We start from the raw sequence: 25,766 nt of genomic DNA, 5'->3' as shown, positions 1-25,766 counted from the left end.
ATTCAGGACTACTCTCCTGAAGAAGAGACCACGGTGCATCAAGGGAGATGTAGTTTGGCTGGAGAGTTGGATGTGCAGGAGAGAATGGAGACATTAGGAACCTGGAATTACATCTCCCAAGAGGCACTGCAGCAGCTCAGGCAGATACAGAGATCAACCTGAAACATTTAGTTTAGATTTTTCCCCAATATAAAATTCCACTGAAGTAGATCTTTTCCTGTGGAAAATTTTGATTTCAATGGAACTCCATTTACCGCAGGGAAAATGTTTCATTCGAAGTTTTTCAGCCAACCCTAATGGTAACTGTTGGCACAGGCCTTTGTAACAATGGTCACAGGGAACACTTCGGAGTTCACCCAATGTTATTTTGGAACTGTGCTACACAACAAGTGTCACAGAACAATGTTCAAACCCTCCAAGGGATGGTGTCTTCAATACACTTCTCATTTATATGGCTTTCCCGCACCACTGGGAGGAACACTTGTGTGCACTGCTGCACAGCTTGAAAAATCAGCTGCTGTCTTAAGCATATGCAGCAGTGGGGTCTCCAGAATCTTGGGTAAAATGCATTATGAATTTGAATCTTGCTCTTGTTATGTCTGTCTCCTCTGTGAAGAAAGAAATGTAGCTACTAATACGGCAGGGGACAAAATGCTCATTATGAAAGCACAGCATTCTCCCCATATTCATGCAGTATACCTACCGCCAGTTATCCCTGAGACCCGCTTTGTCCATGTACTGCATAAGATAGAGCTTTGATGGTGGCTGCAAGTGTGATGAGCATGATTGTGTGAGAGAGACTTTCGCAAGGATCTAAACTTTCTACTCAGGACTGAAACAAAGAGCCGATCTGTTAGTCCTTTGGAGTAAAGCCAGATAGCAAGCAGGAATTACAAAGCCAGACTGCAAACAGGAGTCTCACTGCTGACCCTTACCAGGGAAACAAAGTCAGTGTCAACTGTGTTTGTGGTCAGAACTTCTGCTTGGAAACAGGAGAAACTGAGGTGCAGCTGGCAGGTGCTGAGAATCAAAACCCTACTAGGAGAAGGGAAATGGGGGTTGCAAAAGAACAGAGCCAAATGTATTATATTCATCAGAGGGTGGAAAAAGCCCCAGATAAATGTAAAGCAATTGCTTGGAGAATCATAGAAAAAAGGTGATGGTGGGAATTTCTCCCAAATCCATAACAACAGGTTGGTCAATCTAAACATAAATGAACCTGAGAATGATGGGGGAACAAGTGCCACTCATCTTTCCTCAGCAGGTGGGAAGGAGATGGGGACTTGACTCGGGGGTTTCATGGGGAGACTTTACCCCACTTGGGAACAGGAACCCCATATCTACCAGAAGCCCTGCAGGGCTAAGGCCCACTCAGCAGGGGGCCAGGCCTTTTGTAGCTCTCTCAGCAACTCAGAAGTATTGACAAGCCCATATGGGGCACACAAACTCTGTCCATGTGTACCCATCCTGTGGGATCATGACAGAAGAGATTTGTATGACGTGTGTGGGAACTGATCTGTAATGAAAAGTGCATATTGGTGTGATGATTCCTGGGACTGTTTTACATTAATGTTTAAAACAATAAGAGGTAATAGGAACTCTTCTGGGGTACTTGGGTGGTATCCCAGCTTCATTCCTTTTGAAGGGAGAATGGCGTGAAGAGATGTAACCATATGTGAGAGCTACGTACAACCTGTGGATTTGCTATATCATTGAATGCCTCCATGTATGTGGAGTCAGCCATCTGCTAACAAGGCTGGTGTCATATCCCTGTTAGATGAGGGTCAATGGAGAGTTATTAAGATGACTAGCTTACATTTTAATGGGATTGGGGGGAAGGGTCAGAGGATTGGGGGTCCCAAGTCTCCACCAGACCCCAATTCAAGTCTTCCCCATTTGTAGCATGACGGTTTTCCCAATAAAAAACAAACAAAAAAAAAACAAAAGGCCCTTTTCTCTCTCTCTTTCCCTCATGAGACAGAGGATCAGTGTGAAACAAAGGCAAAGATGGCTTATTTCTTAAGCAGTCTTTCTGGGGTCAGCCCGTTGGCAATTGGCTTCTCAGCTGGTCTACTGTCTTTAATTAGGGTCTACCTCCGGCACCCTGCTTTACAGCAGGTCTGTACAGTTTCAGGGGCACTGAGTCCTGCAACTGTCTCCCTCTTGGCTGATCTGTCCCAGTGGTCAGCAGTCTCTGGGGTGTAGCAGTTTTCTTCCTGCTCACCACTCCTGTGAGTGTGGCAGGTTTTCTCCTTCTAAACTCCCCCTCCAGGCAGCAGGGCCGGCTTTAGGAAGTGCGGGGCCCAATTCAAACAGTTTCGACGGGGCCCTGGCAGGGATGACTTAAAAAAAAAAACATAAAAAAACACGTGGGGCTTGTATTCACCGGGTGGTGCTCTGAGTTTTTGGCAGCACTTCGGTGGTGGGTCCTTCACTTGCTCCAGGTTTTCAGTGGCACTGAAGGACCCACTGCCGTCGAAGACCCGGAGAGAGTGAAGGACCCGCTGCTGAAGACCCAAAGCGCCGCCAGGTGAGAAAAATTAAAAAGGCGCCTCTAGCCAGGGAAGGGATTCTCACTGGGCGCGGGGCCCAATTCAGGGGAATTGGTGGAATAGGCCTAAAGCCGGCCCTGCCAGGCAGCACAAGACTTACAGGTGCTGAATGAGCCCAGAAGAGCTCATTAGTCTCCTCTCTACTAGAGTGAGGGTGTGCCCCTTCAGAGAGAGCACCTTAGGACAATGGCATGGTTGAAGCCTAGGGAAACCAGTTCAATTAAAGGCTTGGCTACACTTAAAATGCCACAGTGGCACAGCTGCGCTGCTGTAGCTTATCAGTGTGGACACTGCCCCGCAAGGCAGATTACCTCTGTCTACATGGGATGGTTGGGTTGGTTTAACAATGTTGCTCCAGGGTATGGATTTTTCATATCCCTGAGTGAGGGAACTGGCTTCTAAAGTATTTTGTTGCATGGATCTTGGCCCCCAAAATTGTACATGGATGCACCAGGGAAGCAACTCCAAAGCAGACACGTGTTAGTGCCCCTCATTGTCAAAGTGGTTCCCCAAAGCCTCTCTGATGTTAATAGCTCCACTTCTTCATCCAGAATTTCAGCCTCCAGGTTACCCCCTCTTTCTGCAAAGTATCCAGGGGGTATCGGCGATGGAAGTGGTGTCACCACCGAGGATAGCATTCAGCTCCTTATAGAAACGGCAGGTCTTAGGTGCACCACCGGAGCATTTGCCTCCCGCGCCTTATGGTACTCCTCAACTCCTTTATCTTTGCTCTGCACTACTGCGTGTCCTGATCATAGCCCTTTTCACACAAGTCTTGAGAAATTTGCCCATGTGTGTCCCAATTCCTACGGGTCAATCGCAGCTTTGACTGAACAGACTCCTCTCCCCATATACAGATCAGATCCAACAGCTCAGTGGTGGTCCAAGCGGGAGCCAGCAAGCAGAAAAAGAGATTTAAAATTCCTGGAGCTTGCAAAGAGGAGGAGCGGGTTGGCTGCAGGGCAGTGGAGTTCAAACCGCTGACCAGAGCGGCAGCATAGGAATTGTGGGACACTTTCTGGAGACCAACAAAATTGGGGAAAAAAAAAAAAGGTGTGGTGTTTACACTGGCTGTTTGTCGACAGTAAAGGGAGGGGAAAAGACAAAAGTCTCTCGAAGGGTGGAAGTTTTTTTGTCGCCAAAACTGGGAGGTTTTTTCAACAAAAGTCCCATTGTAGTGTGTACGCTATTGCTGTTTGGTCGCCAATGGGCAGTTTTTGGCGACAAAACTTGCCATTGTAGACAAGCCCTTCCAACAAGAGTTGGAAGTATGAGTCTGACTGGCTGAGAGGGTCTGCTTTAGCCTCTTCTCAGAAAAAGTTTATCCAAACTAATGATTTCCATGGCAACAGTATATAATGTGTACTCTCCAATTTTCCTGAGCCCTTAAAACCTCAGCCCTGTTTTCTTTGCCTGGGCTTTTCCTAAAATTAGGATTTCATGTCTGGGTCCTTGGTCAAAATGCCCATGGTTGTGCTAGGTGTCCATTGGCTACAGTCTGCCACCCTGGAGGTGGCTGCATTGGAGTTGTACTGAATGGTTTCACAAAAAGAACAGGAGTACTTGTGGTACCTTAGAGGCTAACAAATGTGTTTTTTTTGCGGATACAGACTAACATGGCTGTTACTCTGAAACCTGAATGGTTTCAGTTTACAAAATCCTCAAGGATCTTTCTAAATTAAAGATATTGTGTAAGTAAGATTAATTTTCACTATGTTAATCTACCGTTGCATGCTTTAAAACAGAATGACAGTGCTTTCACTTAGATAAATATCAAATTCCAGAGGGCTCTAAGTTTTCTGAATTCTTGTGATGCTCACACGTAATGAGTTTTTTTGTCTCTACCATCCGTTTCTCCTCTGTAGCCAGTTGTTTTGATCACTTGATTAAACACATTTAATAGTTAAGCAGTGCTCATGTAGAAGTGACAATTCTAGCACTTTGCATGGTTTTACTGGGAAATAACCTGGCTTCCAGGTGAACCTAACCCACAAACTGCACTGTTAAACAGCGTGACCACATTGTTATTGCTTCACTGAGAAACTGCATTCTGTGTCAGCTCTAATGGTCTAAATGCTGTGACATCTCTGGTAAGACAGAATTGGTTAAACTGCTTCTTTATCCAGTACTGTACTTTATGAAATCAGCACTAGTAAATTCCCACTTGTGTTCCTCCCATAGCGGCTTTGAGGATTTCCAAGGATATCAGCAAACAGTACCATGGTGCCACTTGCCACCCATCAGACTATACATAAAGCCACCTATGCGGCTTAGTGAACAACATTATCCTGAATCCCTAACTGGTCTTCTAGCTTTCTATCATTTTGAAAAGAAAGAGAATCTACCGCCGGTGAACTGCCTGCCTGCTAACTTAGCTTTCGTGCCAAGATTGACAACTAATCCAGATCCCCCTAGCTACCATCACATTTGGTATTGAGAGCAACTTATTTTTCATAGGTCACTCTGCCATCAGTTGGTAATAGTTTTCTGTTACTTGACTGGATTTGAACCACTGACCTAGAGGATGACATCCTTCCAGAAAGTTAAATACCTGAGAAGAGGGGCTTAAAAGAAAAGGCCTCCTCAATATGACAGTATCACTAGTACAACTCAGTAACTCTTGCTCATAAAGTTCTGTTTTGGTTTGTTTCAATTCAGCACAGCAGATAAACAATTCTAATGAATGCCCAATTCTACTGAAGGTGCACTTTAAATATATGGTTCCATCTCAGAACAAGATGAGAGTTTTGAATGGAAATAACTGTGAATTGGTTGCTTAACTGCCCTTTGTACATTTGAAAATCTCCTCCATCGCACTGATAACTATGTTCATTACAAAAGAAGCAGTAGCAAAGAAAATGAGTAGTGTCAAATTTCCACCTCTGCATCCTTAGTAAATTCAGGGTCTTGTCTACGAAGCTGATGGAGATACATAAAGGAGTCCTGTGGGAAAAAAATAGCATGTGATCATGTAATTAAATACTATGATAACGCATAAAGGGATTAAAATTAAAGTTGCTAGAGTTAAGGTTGCCTCTGCATTTCTAACTTTTGAAATGCAGCCTAACAAATTCTTCAAATTAAGTTTTTTTAATGCAAGTATAAATTTATTCTGCCATTTACAAGTGTAGCAAGTTTTTATTTGTTGCTTTGCTGTGTTTGTTTTTGATTGTTGTCCACTTCCCCACCTTTTATTATTTGGGGTGGATGCTTCATTGGGAATCAATTCATAAGGCTTTTCAATCAATTCATAAGTTTTTAAACATATGGTGTAGTATAAGTGTAGCATGAAACACCACTCATGCTGGGGCATGAGCAAAAGGACAGTCATATGCTACAGCTTTGTGATTTTCAACTTACCGGAAGGGATTGAAATGCAGAAACCCTTTAGCTAGAAATAACCCTGAGGACTGAATAGATGACTTTCTGAAGGCTAAGATACTTTGACCACATTCAACCACAAATTTTTTGCTTGAGGATAAGGTACTGCTGTTTCTTTCACTGGGCTGCAAGAATATTAACATGCAGAAATTTGAAGGCTAGAAGGCACCTTAGAGTAGCTGTACGGTGCTGCATTTATGCCTTTGGACAATCTTACCTGTGTTAGCGTTTCCGTACTCTGCATCTTTCCCTTTCCATTGTCCTGTTCTCCATTTGATGTGCTTCTGATATCACCAGAAGCTGTGTATGGAGAGGTACTTTGAGGACATGAAAAAACAGCGTGTCAAATACCAATTTGACCTGAAACCTGGAAAAAACAATGAAGAAACCTGGAATGTGGCTGCAAAATGTGTAAGTGGAGCAGTTGGTTCTGCAACTAAAATGGCCTTGTAGCAGGGTGCTGATGCAAAAACACCTAATTAGCCCCTTCCCAGTCAGCTCCAATCAGGGGAAGCAGACTGGGGCTGATGGAGAAGGCCTGATGCCTGCCTGAGGATTGGCAACACCTGCTGGCCTGATAAGCCAAAGGTTATAAAGGCTGGGAGGGCCCCAGAAGACAGGAGGCAGCCAGGGAGAAGTCAGTCAGTCAGTCAGTCAGGGTGGGATGCGGAGGCTGACTATGCCTGTAAAGGAAGTGACTAATCCTGAAAGGCTTGTATATAGCCAGACACTGGTGGTTGGAGATCTGTATGTAAATAAAGACCCAGGTGTTGCACAACCTTGAAGCCTCTCTGAGCCTTATTGGGCCCCAGGAAGAGGGACAAGTTGTTACACACCTTCATGAGCAAATTTACCCCTCCTTTTATTCTTGAGATTTTTAAAGCTTGATAGTTTCAAAACAAAAAGTGTTTTTCACCCACCTAGAAAACTAACTCAACCCTGTAACACCATCTCAAAGCCACCCAATCACTAAGCTATCAAAAGGCTATTTGATTGTTTCTTGTACACCCTCTGAGAGCATGATTAGACCCTCTGCTCCCCAGCCGTGCCTATTAACTCCATGCTAAGATATTTTCTAGGAGTTATTTTCTCGCCTGCTGAAAAATAAGCAAAGCCTGTCATGCTGCCTTTTCATGCTGAAATGATTCAACAAATTGTCCTGTCATAGTCTAAAAGCAGCTCCATAGGCTTCTTCAAGATCTTTTGTAAAACAAAATGTCACTCAAATTGTTACAAGCAAATACACTAAAGCTGTACTGAATATATGACAATGGGAAGGTAAACTCCAGTTGCGTGACAGACTTTAAAGAAATGCAGTCAGCTCAGAGCATACATCCCAGTCCTGAACTACCAGCTCAAACATCAACATTTACTAGCGAGAAAGAAATACACAAGAAACAACTTCCAAGAAGAAATAGTAAAACATTTCTCAGTCGTGTTATACAGTTTCACTGAGATTGTTTTTGCACTACTAAATTAAATATGTGTAACCCTTCTGCCCATCAGAGTTGGCAGCAACAAGGGCAGGGTTCAGTATCTAGGGGGTTCCGTTTCAATAACACAATGCAAAACCGGCTTGAGCCCCCACCCAGTGACCTGGGACAATTACATACCACCACCCCCCGGGCGCCTCTAGGAGGCAATACTTCCCCACTCGCAAGCACAGAGTCTGAGTGTAGTAAAAGCCTTTTAATAAAGGAGGAAAACATTGCAGCATATATTGGGGAAACATCACAAACAGGATTCATAACACAAACCAAGAGCAAAAGACCCACGCCCAAGTAAATTTGGCAGTGTCCTTTTCCCCTCAGGGTCTTAAGTCCAGCAACCCAACAGTCACCCCCACCCACAGTTCCTGTCCTTGGTCAGTGCAGCCCTCAGAGTTCAGAAGTTCATCTGCAGAGTTTACTTCCCCGCCTGGGTGGAAGTGGGGGGAAGTATGATAGGCAGCTTACATGCTCTGCTGCTCAGGTTGATGGCCAATTGCCACACCTCTCCGCAGGGTTCTGCTACAGTCTTCACCACCAGCCACTCCGCTCTGTCAGCTGTCCTGCTGGCCGCTCCTCTCCACCAGCCATCCTGCTAGCCACTCACCAATGTGTCTTCAGGCCCCCCACCCCCACTTAACACAGCTCTCACAGTGATTTCAGCTCTTTAGCAATTTTTGCAATTTCAGCTGTTACTAGGGGAGCCCTGTTGCTGGCACACTCAGAACCACTTGCTTAGACTTAGGAGTCAGTGATTTCAGCTCTGCAGTATATAAACAAGACTCCTAACAGAGTCAAGATTAGCTGTTATTACACAGTGGAAAGAGAAGACGATCAAAGTAATGATAGCCAAAGCTATCACCATCCTCTCTCAGTTCACTGGGCTTTGGAACCCATGTCCCTGGCCTAGTGAGTGTTACTTAGTTGAGGGCGAGTCCCTCCATCATAAAATACAAAGTACAGTTCTACTGTCCTTGATTCCATAACCAGGATAACAACCCTTTATTACTCCTTCCCCAATAACAAAGAAACTGGGGGGTCCCACAGTAGCCAAAGTGACCATTTGGGCAAGCAGTCCCTTCCGGCTAGGTGGGGTGGGTGTGCCCATGCAAACAAGATCAGCCCCTGAAGTCCTTTTCCACAACTCACCACCAGATGTCCGGGTAGAGCTCATTCCAACTCTGCTTACATATGGACCCTTAAAGGGAAACTGGCAAGCTAATTATTATACATAAACAGATTCCTTCCCTGTGTTACACTAACACCACCTTGCAGTACTAAGACTCTGATCCTATTAAGGGATCCACATGAGCAGAATCCAAAATCCTACACCCAGGCTGAGTCCTACTGACTTCAGTGGGACTCTAAACTGGCAGGACGTTCCATCTGTGCAAATCCCTTTGAAGGACTGTGGCCCAAATTAGAAAGTTTTAGTCATTTATTACAGTGCAGCCAACTCTTGTGATGTCGTTATTGCAAGCCTCGCTGTGTGTGATGTTTTATGTAAAGCTGCAGCTCCTGTAATCATGTTCTTACATGAGAATCCCTGCTCTTAATTTTTAAATGAAGGTAAGTTTCTAGCCCTGCTAGTTGCAGAAAAAAAACAAACAAAAACCCTTGATGGCTCAAATTAAGTCTCAAAACCCAGAAGGGAAATAAAAAGACAATTTTAAAAAATCCTCATTTTAAACTAATTTCATGGGGTTTGGGAGGTGGCTGACATGATTTTAAACCATGGGACTGGCCAAATGTAATATAATGTTCATTCTTCTCTGTTTACACAGATTTTTTCCATATCACTCAGGTTGAGTCTACACTATGGAAACTATACTGGCATAGCTACATCAGTGTAAGCCTGTAGTTCAGATGCAATCTACCCCAATGGAAGGGTTTTGGTTTTTATATTGTTTTTTTCCAGTCTGCATTGGAACATCACCTCCCTGAACAAAGTTTGCTTCCATTGATGGAAGCAGTCTTCCATTGACACAGCTGCATCTGCGCTGGGAGTTAAAGGTCAGTGTTGCTATCTTGGTCAGGTTTGTGGCGGGGTTTTCACATCCCTGACTGCTGCAAGTACTTGACTTAGCTTTGAAGTGTAAGCTTGACCTCAGTTGAGCTTAAATAAGTTTGACTGGTGTGTTAAAAGGTGAGAAACAGAAGTGTTAACAAGACCAAACTTCATTTCCTGTCCCTGGTCTTGTGGAATGCATTAGGGTAAAAAAAGTTTGTCCCTCTCATGCGGCAGTCAGTGTTCAGTAGCTACTGTTATAACAGGTTAGATTCCTAATATTTAATTTCTAATCCATTTTGCTTCTCCATTTATTTTTAACATTGCCATGGAGTGTTAAGATCACCCCCAAACTTGTCATAATATTAAAAGAAAAATGAACACATTCTACTCAAGTTTTGTAAAGAAAAATCTTTTTTAACCCTTACACGTTAAGACATTCAGCAGTACAATCCTAGAGTTTAAACGCAATTAGAACTACTTTACTCTCCTCTTGACTAGTATCTGCCAGAAATAGAAACAAGGGGACTACACAGAAGCATCCTTACTTATATCCAACATAGATTATTAATACTGCTAATTTCAAAAATAAAATACCCTTTTCAGTATGTAAGCTGTTTAGCGCATTTCATGCAGCAGATGTAGATAGAAGTTTCTCTTTCTAACTTCTATCCAGTTTTTCTTTCTAGTTCAGTCATCAACACTAACTTCTACAAAGTGCTTTGCATTCATAGATCTCAAAGCATTTTTACAAGGAGGGTAACTATTTTCATTTTACAGCTTCAGAAACTGAGGCACAGAGGCAACAGTAGTAGACCTTGGATGGGAACTCAGGTTTCCCAACATCCACTCCAGTGTCTAGCACCTGGAGCTACAAAGCCATTTTGTTTGGGTTCAGGATCACACTCCTGAAAGGGACTGATTAATTCTGTGGAGAGGGGGGAAAAAAAAAAGAGAGAAAAAGAAACATTCTCCAACCTATACATTGCAAAGCCCTTTCCAGACCCTAGCACCTTAATTTTTAACAATGAAGACAACCAATTATGTGAAATTCTCAGCTTTCAATTTATAAAAACGTTTTAGCCTTCATGGTTCAAAGGAAAGCTTGAAAGGGTGACCCCAGTGCAGACATGAGGTGGCAAACAGAAAGAACCCCATTTTTTTAAAAATCTCATGATTTTTAAGCCAACCTCACAACTTTTGACATTTTGGGCACTGGCAATACTGTGGATCTGCTGCTCCTCCCTGAATAGTTTACAGGGGATTGCAAAACACTGGACCTTCCCCCCAAAAGAGCGGGGGGTACCTCTTGGAACAAAGGTGATCATTTGTGACTGGGGGGCAGAGGTGGGGAAGTCAGCCATTTTGTGAGTTCTGACTGCTTAGCTTACTCACCAAACTTTGGAGGCCCTGAGAGAGGCCTCATTAAAACCATGTAAAATTCTCTAATATGCTAGCAACCACATGATCAAACAATTATTGGCTAACCAATTGAGTGCAATGTAGAAGAAACCAGAGATATGGAAGACTTATTAAGCTACCTAGCCCAACTCCTGAAACTGATGTTTCACCTTTCATCCCGAGGCCATGTTCTACCTTGGCTCTGCATTCAGACCCTCAAACCACCTGAATGGAAAGTTGTTTGTTTAAGTTGATAATATCCAGTTGACACTAGAATCCGTCCTCAAACCCTGAAGGATTTTCTTTCATGACAGGACATTAGTTAAAGTCTGTTGGAGAATGAAAGTGGAATAGTTATAGGTATGGATCATCCTGGAGGATTATTTCAGTTTTACTGGCAAGGACCAAGTGGTTTTGCTAAATATGTAAATCTGTATTCTTCCCAGATTTTGGAACCAGAACAACATTCCATGGAAATTAACTCAGTTGTTTCACTATATTTTTAGATACTGTACTTTATAGGAATAAGTGTAATGGTACATTTTTGCAAAGACAGACTTTTACTTGACTTTACAATCCAAATATGCACATTTTCACCACATAAAGCTTCAGAGAAGGCAAGAAACACAGAAGGGATTTTTTCGAGCCAATGAAAACCAGCTGAGACAAGGACAACACACATCAGTTATACCAACTCTAATGTCCAAAAAGATTACACAGTGAATACAGCACCATTTGTGACTGCAATATAATTCTTAAAACAACTGTAGTTAACTACGTGACGATTTCAATTATTTTCTTGCCTTTTTCCTTTCCATCCCCTTTGAATTAGTTAACTTAATTTTTAGCATCAGGATCTGAAAACGCATGTGGAAATGGTGATGGGACAGCAAAAGTCATTCTCTCAGTGTACTGTTTTGTTCTGAAAGCAAAGAGGTTTTATTGTATGCATATGTGCATAGCCTTGAAGCTTTTTATTTATTTTAAATCGGAGCTGAAATCCTTTCAAAAACTTTGTACGGGCTCTAGGTGGCACTGTGCCTCTGTATTAGTTCCTAATACACAGAGAGCAATACCATTAAAAACAGTTAATTTTTGAACTGCCAGGTGGAAAAGAATTTATAGCTGCCAAGCAATATGCTTCGAGTTCTTTATATATCGGGCAAGCGCAGTAATAGCTTAATTTATAGTGTTTAATTAGTTCTTTGGTCACAATGTAAGCTTATGCTTGACAAATAATCTTACAGAAGTTGCTCGTAGCTAATGCTGGAAGTATAGCTAATAGATAAGCATAACAAAGTGGCCAGCTTTTTCCTAAAGAAAGTGAACTGGCAAGCTTCAATACAATTAATTAGGGGCTGAATACTTGATTAACTTTGCATGGTTGTACGCACAAGAGGCAATGATCTTCATTTCTATAGCTGGATTGTGTGCTGTACACAAGAGTAATGAAGGGTTAATCAGCCGTATGATTACCATTATTTTGCTAAAGCATATATAAGGTTATACTGTGTGTTGTCCTGGAACAAGCAAAAATATTTCTCCTGTTTCTGTAGTGGGATTAAACTGCTTAAATTATCTTTATAAAAATTGGTGCCATTTTCCTAACTACTTTTTACACAAGCACCATCCCTAATGTGACAGTAGGATCATTAGCAGGTGATGCCTACGGAAATAAAAAATAATGAACAGGCTCAAGATTACAAGGCCCTGCCAAATTAGACATTACCCAACACAACATATTGAGCACTAGGCTAGAGGCACTAAGGCCCAGATCCTCAAAGGTAGTTAGGCACCTAACTCCCATTGTTTTTTTTTTATAGGAATTAAGCACCTAAAATATCTTTGAGGATCTGGGCTAACTGACTAGTGTTGCCAAAAAATTAAAAATTAACATTGATTCCTCAATGGCAAGCAGAGTACCTGTTTTAGTTCCAGTGAAAGATCAGGGCTAGTGTTCTGGTTATACTACATATTCCCTCATGTTTAGATTACAATTGGAATTCACCCCTAAAAATAATGAAATTAAGTTTTCCATGGAAAGGGTTAATCTATCCCGTTACCAAGGATCTGCTTTACATGGTATGCTGGATGGTCCTTCGGATCCATGACATTTTGCTCAATTGACCACAATTTTTTTGCATTTGAAGGAGTGCTATGCATTACAATACACAGGCATAGCCTTGTTCACCAACAAGCTCCATTCCAACCAGAGAGGTAGGCTAGGATTTTCAGAAGAACCCAGCATTGGCCGAACTGTGCTTCCCTTGAAGTGAATGGAAGTGTTTAGGTGTTGGAGCCAGTGTGACAAATCTGCTGCAGTTCCCCGAATTGTGAGTTAATGTATTACTCCTCTCAACCTCAGGCTGCAGTTGGAGATTTGCAGCTGCTGAGCTATGTATCAGCTTCCTAACATACCAGCTTATCTACCCTGCCAGCAAACCCTTCAGCACACTGCTAGGCCAAACCTTGCCCAGCGGGCAACAATGAGTGAACTCCAATGCCCAAGTTCCTCAGAGACATTTCTCTGCTCTACCCTGCTCTCTCACTGAGCACACACAGAGGTTTTTAAAGGAGCAGCAAACTGAATGAGGCAGTACCCAGCAGCTCATCTTAACTGGGTACAAACACACTATTTTAATCAAAGCACTGAATTGGTTTAAAGTAAAGTAAGTTTATTAAACTAAAAGTCATAGGTTTAAGTGATATCAGGTATAAGGAATAAAGATAGAAAGGGTTACAACAACAAAAAGTAAAAAATACACAAATCAGGTTTTAGTCTTGGATAACAACCTAGAATCTCATGTTTGAAGAAGTGTTTCTCACCAAGTCTCTTTCCAGCAAGGCTGACCAGACTCTCTGGCCAGGACCCTTCACAGAGATCAAAGGAGTTGGTTTCTTTGTCTCGTTGGGTGAAAGACGCCAAATGGCTTTTTTTCCTCTGCTTATATCTTCCCCAAGTTCACTGACCCTGCTTCAAGAGGCAGGGAGGCTTCCTGGAGGTGCAGTGGTCATCTTTCCCTACTTGCTCTCTTTTGTTTACCTTGCTTTCCTTTGTCTTTGGTCACACCTTTCTTAATTTACCTTGGAGACATTCAAGCAGGTGGAACCACATTCCATTGTCTGGACCAGGCATGGACACTGCTTGCCATATACTTTAAGAACATATTCCCAGCACATATCTATAAAGTTCTTTGTGGGTTTGCTGTACATACAACACACAAGAATATTAATGATCAGTGAGTTACTGGTTTTCCAGTGGTATATTACATGCCACCTTTTAGGTATATATCACTATAATTGTGTGCCAATTGGCATTGGGGGATTCTTAGGATCACAGAAAGATACTGGATTTAGGAGCACTACATTTTATTCCCACTCTGCTGCCAGTGCTTCACTGGACCTGTTTTTGCTCTCAGTTACTCCCCTGCTAATCAGAAGTAACTATTCAAGATAAAAATAGATATGAGAGATGAGGCCCACAGTGCTACCTTAGATAACCAGTATACCTTCTCTAGTCTCTTGATCCAGCTGTAAAGTCGTCTGCCTTACAGGCAGGATTTCAGGCCCAGAACCTTGGAAAGCGCTTAACTTCCATTGAAATCAATGGGAATTAAGTTCCTAAGTGTCTCTGAGGATCTGGGCCTCAGAGATTTACAGAGTATCTAGCGGAGTGCAGATGTAGCAAACTTTGTGCCAGACATTCTCCTGGTTCACATCAGTGTAAACATACAGTTAAGCTGTTTGACCTCTGTTTTGTGGGTAATAAGAGTGTTAGGAGAAATAATCATTACTGCAGCTGATATTCTTAGAACTCTTAGATAAATCTCTCTATGTAGCCAATTTCTTTACCAAGCCCAAGAGGGAGCAGAGTATCCTTCTGCAACACAACTACCCTGTGTCAAAGTCTTAAATAAATACTGACTGCTCCTGAGTTTTGTGCTTCAGATCTCGGTGAGCAGCCGGAATAAACTAGAAGGCATAAATTGAAAGAGAAAACCAAGACAGCTTTAACTGCAAAGGTAAACTAAGCAATAATATCTGAACAAGCAAAGTCCTTGATCTTTACATTATTGACACATGATAAAGCTGCAGAAGTCTCGCTCTCCCTTACACACACAGCCAGTTGGCATGATGCTTTTCTTCTCTCATTTTGAAAGGTGAACTGCACTTGTCTAAGCCATGCCATGCTAATGTCTTAAGTGGCTGAATAGCCAAACAATTATTTCAACCTATATCTGCAGTATGTTTAAATTATCCAGGTCCTTGAGGGTATGTCTACACTGCAGCTGGGAGCAAGACTTGTATTAGCAGGGCTCGAGTTGATGCTAAAAACAGTAGTGTCTGCCTTGCAGGACAGCCATTCAGGCTCGGAACGATCTGCTGGGTGCTGCAATATCCACACAACTATTTTTAGCATGCTAGATTTAGTCCTGCTAACGCAAGTCTGTCAGTCTGGCCTAGAAGGCTCATTCCTGGCTGCTGCATAAACATACCCAAATGGCTTGCTCCAAGATTACCTTCCTGCTTTCCAGAATCATCCCTTATTTCCTAGAGGACATTGACCACCATTGCAATGCTACCGCAGGAGAACTTGGTTACAAGGAAGGATACCTCTGCATATTGTTTGGTTCGCTGAGGTTCTTTTTTTACATTGTATATGCTTTTAAAAAAATCCTTAGCAAGCTTTCCTGCATTGAACAAAACAAATAGTCCTCAGAGGCAGACTCCTGGCCTGCTTCAGTCTTCTGTATGCTGGGATGCTTGAGCAGAGCAGGAAGTTGATGACCACCATGAAGCAACAAAAGTTTGTGTCCTTTCAGGACATTGTAAGACTTTATGAAAATACACATTAACTTTGTTTGGCCACCCAACTGCTCTGGCACATAGATAGCAATTGACTACTGTGATGAGGCAAGGCCAGATGGCTACAGTAAAGTAGTGAGGAACAGGTATGTTAGCCCCAGGCTAAACAAATCCCTGGTACCATGGTAACCAAATGGCAGTTGCTCCAGGTTAATCAAGACACCTGGGGCCAATTAAGAACCTTCTAGAAGGAAGAGGAGATAGCTAGATTGATTGGGACACCTGAAGCCAATCAAGGGCTGGCTGGAACTAGTTAAAAGCCTCCCAGTTAGTCAGTGAGGTGCAGGTGTCAGGAGTTATAGGAGGGAGTTGTGCTGTTGGAGGAATGAAGTAGTATAAATTCATATCAGGTGCAAGGAAGGAGGCTCTGAGGTAATGGTGAAGGAGATATTGAGTGGGGGCTGCTGTGGGGAAGTGGCCCAGGGAATTGTACATGTCCTATTTCCAAAAAGTCAGCTACCATAGCTGCTAATTTTATGGTCCCTAGAGTAGAGCCAGGCTCCTCCCTCCCTTAATCACTGAGACTGGGAGACAACAGAGACTGTGTGAGGGAGGGTTGTTTCTCCTCACCTCCCTTGTTGGCTTATGATGAAAAAGGCTCAGTAAGCTGTGACCCTTGCCTCTAGAGAGAGAAGGGCTATGTGGAGGGTCACAGTGAGCCTCTGAGGCTAGCAAAATCTACCAGGAAACGCAGGACGGACAGAGTCAAGGACAGAGCTTTGTTGCACTACATATGGAAACATTTGTTTAGCCTGCCTGTACCTGAACTTTACTACCCATAAGAATAGCCATATTGGGTCAGACCAAAGGTCCATCAAGCCCAGTATCCTGTCCTCTGACAGTGGCCAATGGTAGGTGCCCCAAAGGGAAAGAACAGGCAGGTTATCATCAAGTGATCCATGCCCTGTCACCCAATCTCAGCTTCTGGCAAATAGAGTTCTAGGGACACCATTCCTGCCCATCCTGGCTAATAGCCATTGATGGACCTATCTTCCATGAATCTATCTAGCTCCCTTTTGAACCCCCTTATAGTATTGGCCTTCACAACACCCTCTGGCAAGGAGTTCCAGAGGTCGGCAGTGCATTGCATGAAAAAATATTTGTTGTGTTTGTTTTAAGCCTGCTACCTATTAATTTGATTTGGTGTCCCTTGTTCTTGAATTATGAGGAGTAATTATCACTTCCTTATTTACTTTCTCTATACCGCTCATGATTTTATAGACCTCTATCATATCCCCCTTAGTCACCTCTTTTCCAAGCGGAAAAATCCCAGTCTTATTAATCTCTCCTCATACAGAAGCCGTTCCATACCCCTAATCATTTTTGTTGCCCTTTTCTAAACCTTTTCCAATTCCAATATATCTTTTTTGAGATGGGGCAACCACATCTCCATGCAGTATTCAAGGTGTAGGCATACCATGGATTTATAGAGAGGCAATATGATATTTTCTGTCATCTTATCTATCTCTTTCTTGATGAGTCCCAACATTGTGTTCACTTTTTTGACTGCCGCTGCACATTGAGTGGATGATTTCAGAGAACTATCCCCAGTGACTCCAAGATCTTTCTTGAATGGTAACAGCTAATTTAGACCCCATCATTGTATATGTATAGTCAGGATTATGTTTTCCAATGTGCATTACTTTGCATTTATCAACATTAAATTTAATCTCCACATCTGAACCAACTCTTTGTTTTGGGAAAACAAACTCCAGTTGATAAACCACCCCTTTTACCTATCCCTTGTTCAGTCTGAGGCCCTGTCTACATTAAGGAAATTCATAGTACAGGTACTCCCGTGCAGCTTCACTGGTCCAAGACCCGATTACAGATAAACTGTACCAGTCCAAAGCGGAGCAAATCCCAGTTTACTTCACTGTGTTACTAGATTAAGCTGCACAGGCATAAATGCAACTTTAAAGTGGCACAGCATATCTAGTAATGGAGCTCATCCTGGATATAGTTCATGTGAATTTTCTTAAAGCAGACAGGGTCTGAGAGGGGCCAAAACTAGAACATGTCATATAATTTGCTCACGGTAAAGATCTGTATCCTTGTGCTGGATGAGATATACTTGTGGATTCTGACTGGTGTGAACTCTGGATCCAGGAGAGCAGATAGGTGGCCAGATAGCTGACTTTGCTGGGCATTCTGAAGTTGCAGTGGAGAGGTAATTTAGACTGATAGATGGAACCTTGCACTACACCCTGCAGCTAGCATGATGAAGCGGATAATGGACCCGAACCCAAGTGTAAAGTCTGAACCTCTGCCTAGGCTACTTGGTGTAATCTGCAACTTGACTACCACAGGACTGAAGGAGTTGTATAATGTTTGGACAGAGGCAGATTTATAGTTAGGTTAAATGGAACACTCAGTTTATAAAAGTGAGTGGGCAAAGCTTTGCATGAATTCCCAAATGTAGGAAGTTCAGATAAAATGCGGAGCAGATCTAATTTATGTTTTGCAAAGCAAGAACCATCCTGGGCGTATCAATTTATAGAAAGTGAAGTGTTCGTTTACAGAACTGCAGTTGCTGCTTTTCCCCCTCCCCTCTATAAACCCCTTCAATCAAAAATAGGAAATGAGAAACGGATATTGCACATGCATGCTAAAGACTGCACTTTATTTATTCCACTTTGTATTAGTCATCTTTTACATTCTGTGTTCCTAGCAAGACCGCAGATACTTTAGCCTTCATCTGCAAAAATACATCGACAAGGAATGGAGCGAGCAATAAGAAATGATTTGGCAGCAGGGGCTACCTGATCTTGCACTTAGATGTATTTTATTTAGAGATGGATCTCAGCATAACACCAAGACTGAGAAAAATTCAAATATCAGCAGCACAGCCAGGGTCGGCTCTGGCTTTTTTGCCACCCCAAACGGCAAAACAACCAAACAAAGAACCCGATCGAGCTGTCACCAAGGTGCCACTGAAGAGGAAGACAGGGCCTTAAGGACCCACTGCCGAATTGCCGCAGAAGACATAACTGGACTGATTGAGCTGCCGCCGCTACCAGCCCAGACGTGCTGTCTCAACAATGGACGGACTGCCGCGCCTTTCTATTGGCTGCCCCAGGCACAGACTTCCTTCGCTGGTGCCTGGAGCCAGCCCTGTTCACAGCTGCACCTCACTAAATTAAACTGAATCCAAATCCAAACACTCAAGGATCTCACCACATTTTCACCTAGGATGAAGAAAATACGGCCAGAGAACTGTTCAAACCCTGTACCAAGCCCTGAAACCACCTCACTGTGAAGTAAACACATTAAGAATACCAGGTATTGAAAGATCTTTTAGATCAAATCTGAACTTTCTTCCAAATGTACTCAAGTTTGGAGTATCCTGACATGGGTTTCAATTACATTTTCTGTTTTTGATTGAAGATTCAAAACAAAAATTGCAAATTGAAATATTTTGGAATTTTGTTCTGCAAAAGGTACTGCTATTTCAGGACAAAGTTACAGTGTCAAAATATTGAAATGTCTTGCAGGATTAAAAAAGAAAAAATCAAGTCTTCTCAAACAGCTCTAGTTTTGAACTGGGCCTTTCTCTAAATGCAGTTAAGTAAAGAACCAATTTGTTTGAGCTTGTTTACAAGCAGTTACTTAAAATTTGCTCTCCTACTGTGAACTTAAATAAAGGGAAATATTCAATAAGGTACACTTCAGTTAACTAGATGACAGTACGAAGGCTGCAGCATAGGTATTGATTATGATTGTTAGATCTCCTGTACAGAAACAAGTGTAAAAAATAAAACTACACCCCCTAGTTGTAGAAGTTTAGACTATTGAGTGCTTCCAGTTCTCTAGAGAACCTTATGGTACACATAGCCGATCTTAGCTCTGCTCTTTCTTGATAAATTTATTAAGAAATAGACATTTTTAAACAAGAAATCTTGCTAAAAATGTATTTTCTTCAAGTGTTCCTCTTATGTCCATTATATCATTTTCCATTATTATCTTAAATATAACCCTTCTGCCCCTCTGAGTTGGCAGCAACAAGGGCAGGGTTCAGTATCTAGGGGGTTCCGTTTCAATAACGCAATGCAAAACTGGCTTGAGCCCCCACCCAGTGACCTGGGACAATTACATACCACCCCCCTGGGGGCCTCTAGGAGGCAATAATTCCCCTCTCACAAGCACGGAGTCTGAGTGTAGCAAAATCCTTTTTAATAAAGATGGGAAACAATGTGGCATTATGTTGGGGAAACACCACAAACAGGAGCAAAAAACCCACCTCCAAGTAAGTTTGGCAATGCCCTTTTCCCCTCAGGATCTTAAGTCCAAATCACCCCAAAGTCCAACAACCCCAAAGTCTCTGTCCCTGGTCAGTGCCACCCCAGAGTTCAAAAGTTTACCTGCAGAGTTTTATCCCCCTAGCCCGGGTGGAAACGTGCGGGGGGGCACACACGGGGTGTTAAGGGGCACTTTACGTGGGCTGAGGCCAACTGCCCCGCCTCTCTGTGGAGTTCTGCTGCAGCCTTCACCACGAACACCTCTGCTCCACCAGCCGTCCCATGAGCTGCTCCAGCCATCTCCGCAAACTGCTCTGCTCTGCTCCACTTGCTGTTCCGTGGGCCGCTCCAACATCCCACAAGCTGCTCCACTCTGCCAGCTGCTCCAAACCACCAGCCATCCCATGAACCACACCAGCCGTCCCTGCAAACTGCTCAGCTCTGCTTGCTGCTCCAACCGTCCTGCAAACTGCTCCGCTCTACCAGCCACTTAGCAATATATCTTCAGGCTCTGCCACTAGTTAACACAGCACTCAGTGATCTCAGCTCAGTAATTTTAGCTCTTTTAGTGGTTTCAGCTTGTAGTAGGGGAGCCCCAGTGCTGGTGCACCATTGGCCCAAAGTGAATTCAGCTCAGCAGCTTATAGCTAGACTCCTAATAGAATCAAAATTAGCTCTGCTATTCAACAGTGGGGGAGGAGGGAGAGAAAGAGATGCAATTGGTGTGCCAGGCCCTCAAAGGGGACCCATACCATCAGGTATACATACCTATCCCCAACCTCTCTCCATTCATGGGTTTTGGAACCCATGTTCCTTGTCTAGCGAGTGCTACTTAGTTGATGGTGAGACCCTCTGGCATAAAACAGTCTCATAGTTCTTCATTCCCATAATCAGGGTAACAACACTTTATTCTTCCTACGCCAATAACAGAGAAATTGGGGATCCCACAGCTGTCAAAGTGACCATTTTGGGCTGCCGTGGGGCTCATGATAGGTGGAGTGGGTGTGCCTGTGCAAACAAGATCGGCCCCTTAACTTCTGTTCCACACTTGCCATAATTCACCACCAGATGTCAGGGTAGAGCTCATCCTGACTCTGCTTATATAAATGACAGTATGAGAAAGATAAATCCACAGTGAAGGTAATGAACAAAGTTAATTAGTGCTCCCTGATCCTGAGGGCCAGCCTGAACTAGCTCTGGTGAGAGAGAGACAGCTGAGGGGCTGCTCTACTTTAAGCCAGTGGTGTAAGGTTTCTAGTGTGTGTTGGCATCCTTTCGTCATGAGAGACTGTGGGAATTGCAGTCTATGATGTAGATGGTTTGCAATGTCTCATGAGACTGAATATGCCAATCAAGAGTTGCATGATCTGTGGCAGTTATTGCAAATGTATTTATCTTGGTTGGGAGCTGCTTGCTTTCTATGGGCTCTTTTCTTCTCAAGCTGTGGGAGCCAGCTCCTGTCATGGACTTTGATGCCATGATGGAGACAATGCTGCCACTTGTTACAATCAGTTGCCAAGATTTCCCATTGGTCAGGATCAATTCCAAATTCCTTCATATCTCGCTTGTATGTGTCTTTATAGTGAAGTCTGAGACATCCTATTGTTCTTGTTCCCTCTGATAGCTCCCCATATAGCATGTCCTTGGGTATGCATTCATCTTCAGACCTACTCAGATGGCCCAGCCACCACAGCTGTCACACTTCGTAAATTTGCCCTTTGAAGAACCTCTGCATTGGTGACTTTATCTTGCCATTTGGTGTTGAGTATGTGGCGTAAACAATGTAGCTGGAAACTGTTAAACCTTTTCTCCTGATGAACATAAGTTGTCCATGTTTCCCCACCATACATGAGAATGCTGAGGATGCAAACTTGGTACACTAGTATTTTAGTCTTGATGGTAAGCTTTGAGTTGTTCCGTGCTCTTTTAGTTAATCTGCTAGAAGTGGTGGCAGGCTTTCTGATGCAAACATTTAGTTCTTCATCCAGTGAGAGGTTGGTTGTCACTGTAGCCTAAAATAGCTGAACTTTTGGACAACTTCTAGCTGGTTTGCATTTAAGGTAATTGAAGGATCTTGTGGAACCCCCTGTCCTAATACAACCATTTTCTTGATACTGATGGTGAGAGCAAATGCCTGACAAGTACTTGAAAGGCAGTCCAGGAGTTCTTGTAATAGATTTTCATTGTGGGCTATGAGGGCAGCATCACCAGTGAATAGAAGTTCCCTGATTAGCACCTTTTTGACTTTGTTCTTTGACTTAAGTCAGGACAGGTTGAAGAGTTCCCATCTGATCTTGTGTGGAGATACACTCCATCTTTCCTGTCCTTAAATGAACAGTTCAAGAGTACTGAGAAGATTCCAAAGAGTGTACAGGCAAGAACACATCCTTGCTTCACTCCACTTTTCTTATCAAAGCTTTCTGAAGTAGACTTGTCAAACTGGACAGTTGCTCTCATGTTGTTGTGGAATGAACGTATAAGACTTGGTGGACATTCTATCTTTTCTAGTATTGCAAATAGACCTGCTCTTCTGACTGTGTCAAATACTTTGGTTAGGTCCACAAAGGCGATGTACAATGGTCAGTTTTGCTCTCTGCACTTTTCTTGGAGTGGATGCAGAGAAAATATCATGTCTATAGTTGATCTTCCAGCCCAGAATCTGCACAGTGATTGAGAGTAGACATGATTTGCCAGCTGTTGTAGGCACAGTAAGATGACTTTTGCGAAAGCTTTTCCTGCTATGCTTAGTAGCAAGATACCCCTGGAGTTGTTGCAGTTGCCCTTTTTGTCTTTATTTTTTACACAAAGTGATGATGTTTGCATCACACATCTCTTGTGGTATCTCACCCTCTTTCCAGCCTTTAAGTAGCAGCTGATGAAACATATGGTAATAGGCTGTCTTTCCCGCACTTGAGGATTTCTGCTGGGATGCCATCTTTTCCAGTAGCCTTGCCACTTGATAGCAAAATCAATGGCCTTACTTAGCTCTTCTACAATGGGCTCCACATCTAGCTCTGGCATGACTTGTAGAGTTGGTATTTGGTCCAGTGATTCACTGGTGATGTTTCTTTCTTGTGTGTATAGCTCTGAATAGTGTTCAACACAATGAGACAACTGCCTGCTTTTATCTGTAATGATTTCACCGCTGTGTGATTTGAGAGGGGCAACCATGTTAACATAGTGGGACCTAAAGCTTTCTTCAGGCCATCATACAGGACTTTGAGGTTTCCTGTGTCTGAGGCTGTCTGTATCCTCTTCACAGAGATTGATCCAGTAGTGATTTGCACAGTATCTGCTTGCTCTCAGTATTTTGGTTTTTGCATGTAAAAGTCTCATTTTGGTGCTCTCTCTTGGCTTCTTGTTGTTGTGTTCCAGATAGGTTAATATTGATGAGAGGTAACAGTTCCGCTTAATTTCCTTCAAACCAGTCCTTTTTTTTTTTGATGGTCTCTTTCCCACAAATATAGCTAACGCAATTTCAAGGATTGTGGTTCTTAAATCTTCCCAAAATTCCTCTGCCTTCTCTGGTAATGACTTCCCATGCATGCTAAGTTCAAAAGCCTGCACAAACTCCTGGCATTTCCTCTGTTTTTTGGTGTTAATAGCATTGATTTTGGGCTTGCTCCTAAACTTTGCTCTATGTAGTTTCTTGGCTCCAATCTTCACTTTGCTAATAATCAAGGAATGGTCAGTGTCACAATCAGCGCTGGGGAACATTCGAATGTTCTGCACTAAGGGGTAGGTCTTTCCTCCTGACAATAACAAGGTCTAATTGGTGCCAGTGGCCTGATCGTGGATGTTGCCATGACACTTTGTGGTGATCTTTTCCTGTAAAATAGGAATTGGTAATGCACATTTGGTTTTGGGCACAGAATTCAAGAAGTCATTGGCCGTTCTCATTCATCTTGCCAATGCCAAAATGTTCTAGGCAACCTGGCCATGAGTTATTGTCTGCACCGACTCTTGCATTAAAGTCACCAAGGAGGAAAAGTTGCTCAGTTGATGGTATTCTTTTGACAACTTGATGCAAAGAGCTATAAATGTATCCTTCTCCTCAGGGCTAGATGAGAGTGTTGGTGCCTATGCACCAATGATGTTCACAGATCTGATGGTTGTCTGAAGTTTAAGTGAGATGATATGCTCTGACTTCCCAATGGGTGTCTCTAGGAGTTTTACTCACTTGTCTCTCACAGCAAAACCGACACTGTGCAGACGATTTTCTTCACTGCTTTCACCTTGCCAAAAGAAGGTGTAATTGGCTTCTTGGACAGAACCAGCATCTGCAAGTCTTGTTTCCTGAAGTGCTGCAATGTCAACATTTAGTTTGTAGAGCTCACAGTCTATCAAAGCTGACTTCCATGTACTGCTTGTGTATTGTAGATCGTCGTCTGTCAATCCCAGATGCATGGTCCTGACATTCCAGCTGCGAAGCTGGAAAGTTCTTAGTTTCTTATTTTTGCCAGGTGAAAAGTTTCCATCTGCCATTCAACTTTTGGTCTAACCCCACACACCTCATGAAATGCGCAGACCATGGCGGGTCATCACTTAACTGTTCGGGAGCTGCCCAACTTTGTGGTGGGTGGTGGCTGACCAATTGAACACAGTGATTCCTCCCACCGTCAAAGGTGAACCCTGGCATCCTCCTCTACACCAATCAAATGGAAGCGTATAACCTGTAACTGCCACCTTCTGTGTTGTGTCCATGTTGCCAGCAAGGATGGAGTGTTCTCTCCATGGCATGTGGCTGCAATAGCCTGGGCAGTTGATATGGAGGCACTGCTTTGCCCATGTGTTAGCATCCCTCTTGTGACTTCACTGGTTTGGACCAAAGGAAGGATGGGAATTGATACATTTGGAACCAGCTACGCTGCAGGAGTTGCCGAGCAGAGGATATCTTCAATCTGCCTGCCTTTCGGGGCTCCATTCCTACATTGGTTATCAGCCACAGCTGAAGGATCCAATCTGTCGTGTGTGGATGTCATTGGCAAAAACACTGAGTGTATTTGCACATCCACATCAAGGGTTCCACTACCCATCTCAGGAGCTCATCAGCCTAAAGCCAATGGTACGTCCAGAGGTTTCTGGGTTAATTAACTGCCACCCAGCACTCAACATTGACCACTACAAGTTGTACCGCTTATAGTCATAGTAGTAGCAAATTTTCAGTTCTGACCTGACCAGAATAGGATAGGCCTTCCTTGCCATGTCCCCTCCACCAGAGCCGGGTGGGACAGCTGGTGAATACAGTGCCTTCACAAACTTTACACAAAGTTTTACCCTGCACCAGTGGAATTCCCTTCATACAGATTCAGAATTCTTTGTATGTGTCATTCCAGCAAGAGAGGTTGGATCTCAGTAGATAATCTGGCCTTCTGTGTTCAGATTTCAAGATCCAAGTTTAAATTTATTAAAAATAGCATTTTTTACTACCAATTGTGACTATTTAGCTAACCTCTGACGGAAAGGGCGAGAAATCACATAGTTACCATACTGCATGAATAATCTCTTGCCCTCACGTCACCTGTTCCAAAAAGCAATTCATTTGAATGCAAGAGCTTTGTCACAGCAACATCAAAGCATAGAATGTGTTGCATTTTAGTTGAAGGGGAAGAGGCCAATTGCTTAGATCCTTTAGATATCGGGATAGGCCCTTGCTATTCTCAGCAGGCATCTGCCTTAGTGGAGTGGGCAATAGGGACAGGCTTATGGTTAAGGCACAGGCCTGGGAACCCAGAGATCAGGTTTCTATTTCCAGCTTTGCCACTGACATACTTTGTAGCAGGCTGGTCACAATCAATACCTCAGAACAGGAACAATAGCAGCCTCTACAGGG

At 43.1% G+C, this 25,766-nt stretch overlaps 1 protein-coding gene across 6 annotated transcripts in view; it reads right to left on the bottom strand.

The window, feature by feature from the left end:
• The window catches only part of SH2D1B (SH2 domain containing 1B), a 67,092-nt gene that overhangs the window by 14,900 nt on the left and 26,426 nt on the right, over window positions 1-25,766 (bottom strand). For 5 of the 6 annotated variants that reach the window (XM_039524934.1, XM_039524944.1, XM_039524927.1 and 2 more), the window contains 2 exons: window positions 6,151-6,300; window positions 5,433-5,495 (listed from right to left, as the gene is read on the bottom strand). The gene's annotated coding sequence lies outside the window, so the exon portion shown is untranslated. Of the gene's footprint in view, window positions 1-5,432; window positions 5,496-6,150; window positions 6,301-7,888; window positions 8,138-25,766 lie in introns of those variants that run through there. The other variant, XM_039524962.1, reaches the window with a different exon arrangement.

The sequence above is a fragment of the Mauremys reevesii genome, linkage group 1 (assembly GCF_016161935.1).
Source record: "Mauremys reevesii isolate NIE-2019 linkage group 1, ASM1616193v1, whole genome shotgun sequence".
Taxonomy (NCBI): domain Eukaryota; kingdom Metazoa; phylum Chordata; order Testudines; family Geoemydidae; genus Mauremys; species Mauremys reevesii.
The sequence above is the reverse complement of the archived record's forward strand: the minus strand, read 5'-3'. Positions and strand labels throughout refer to the sequence as shown.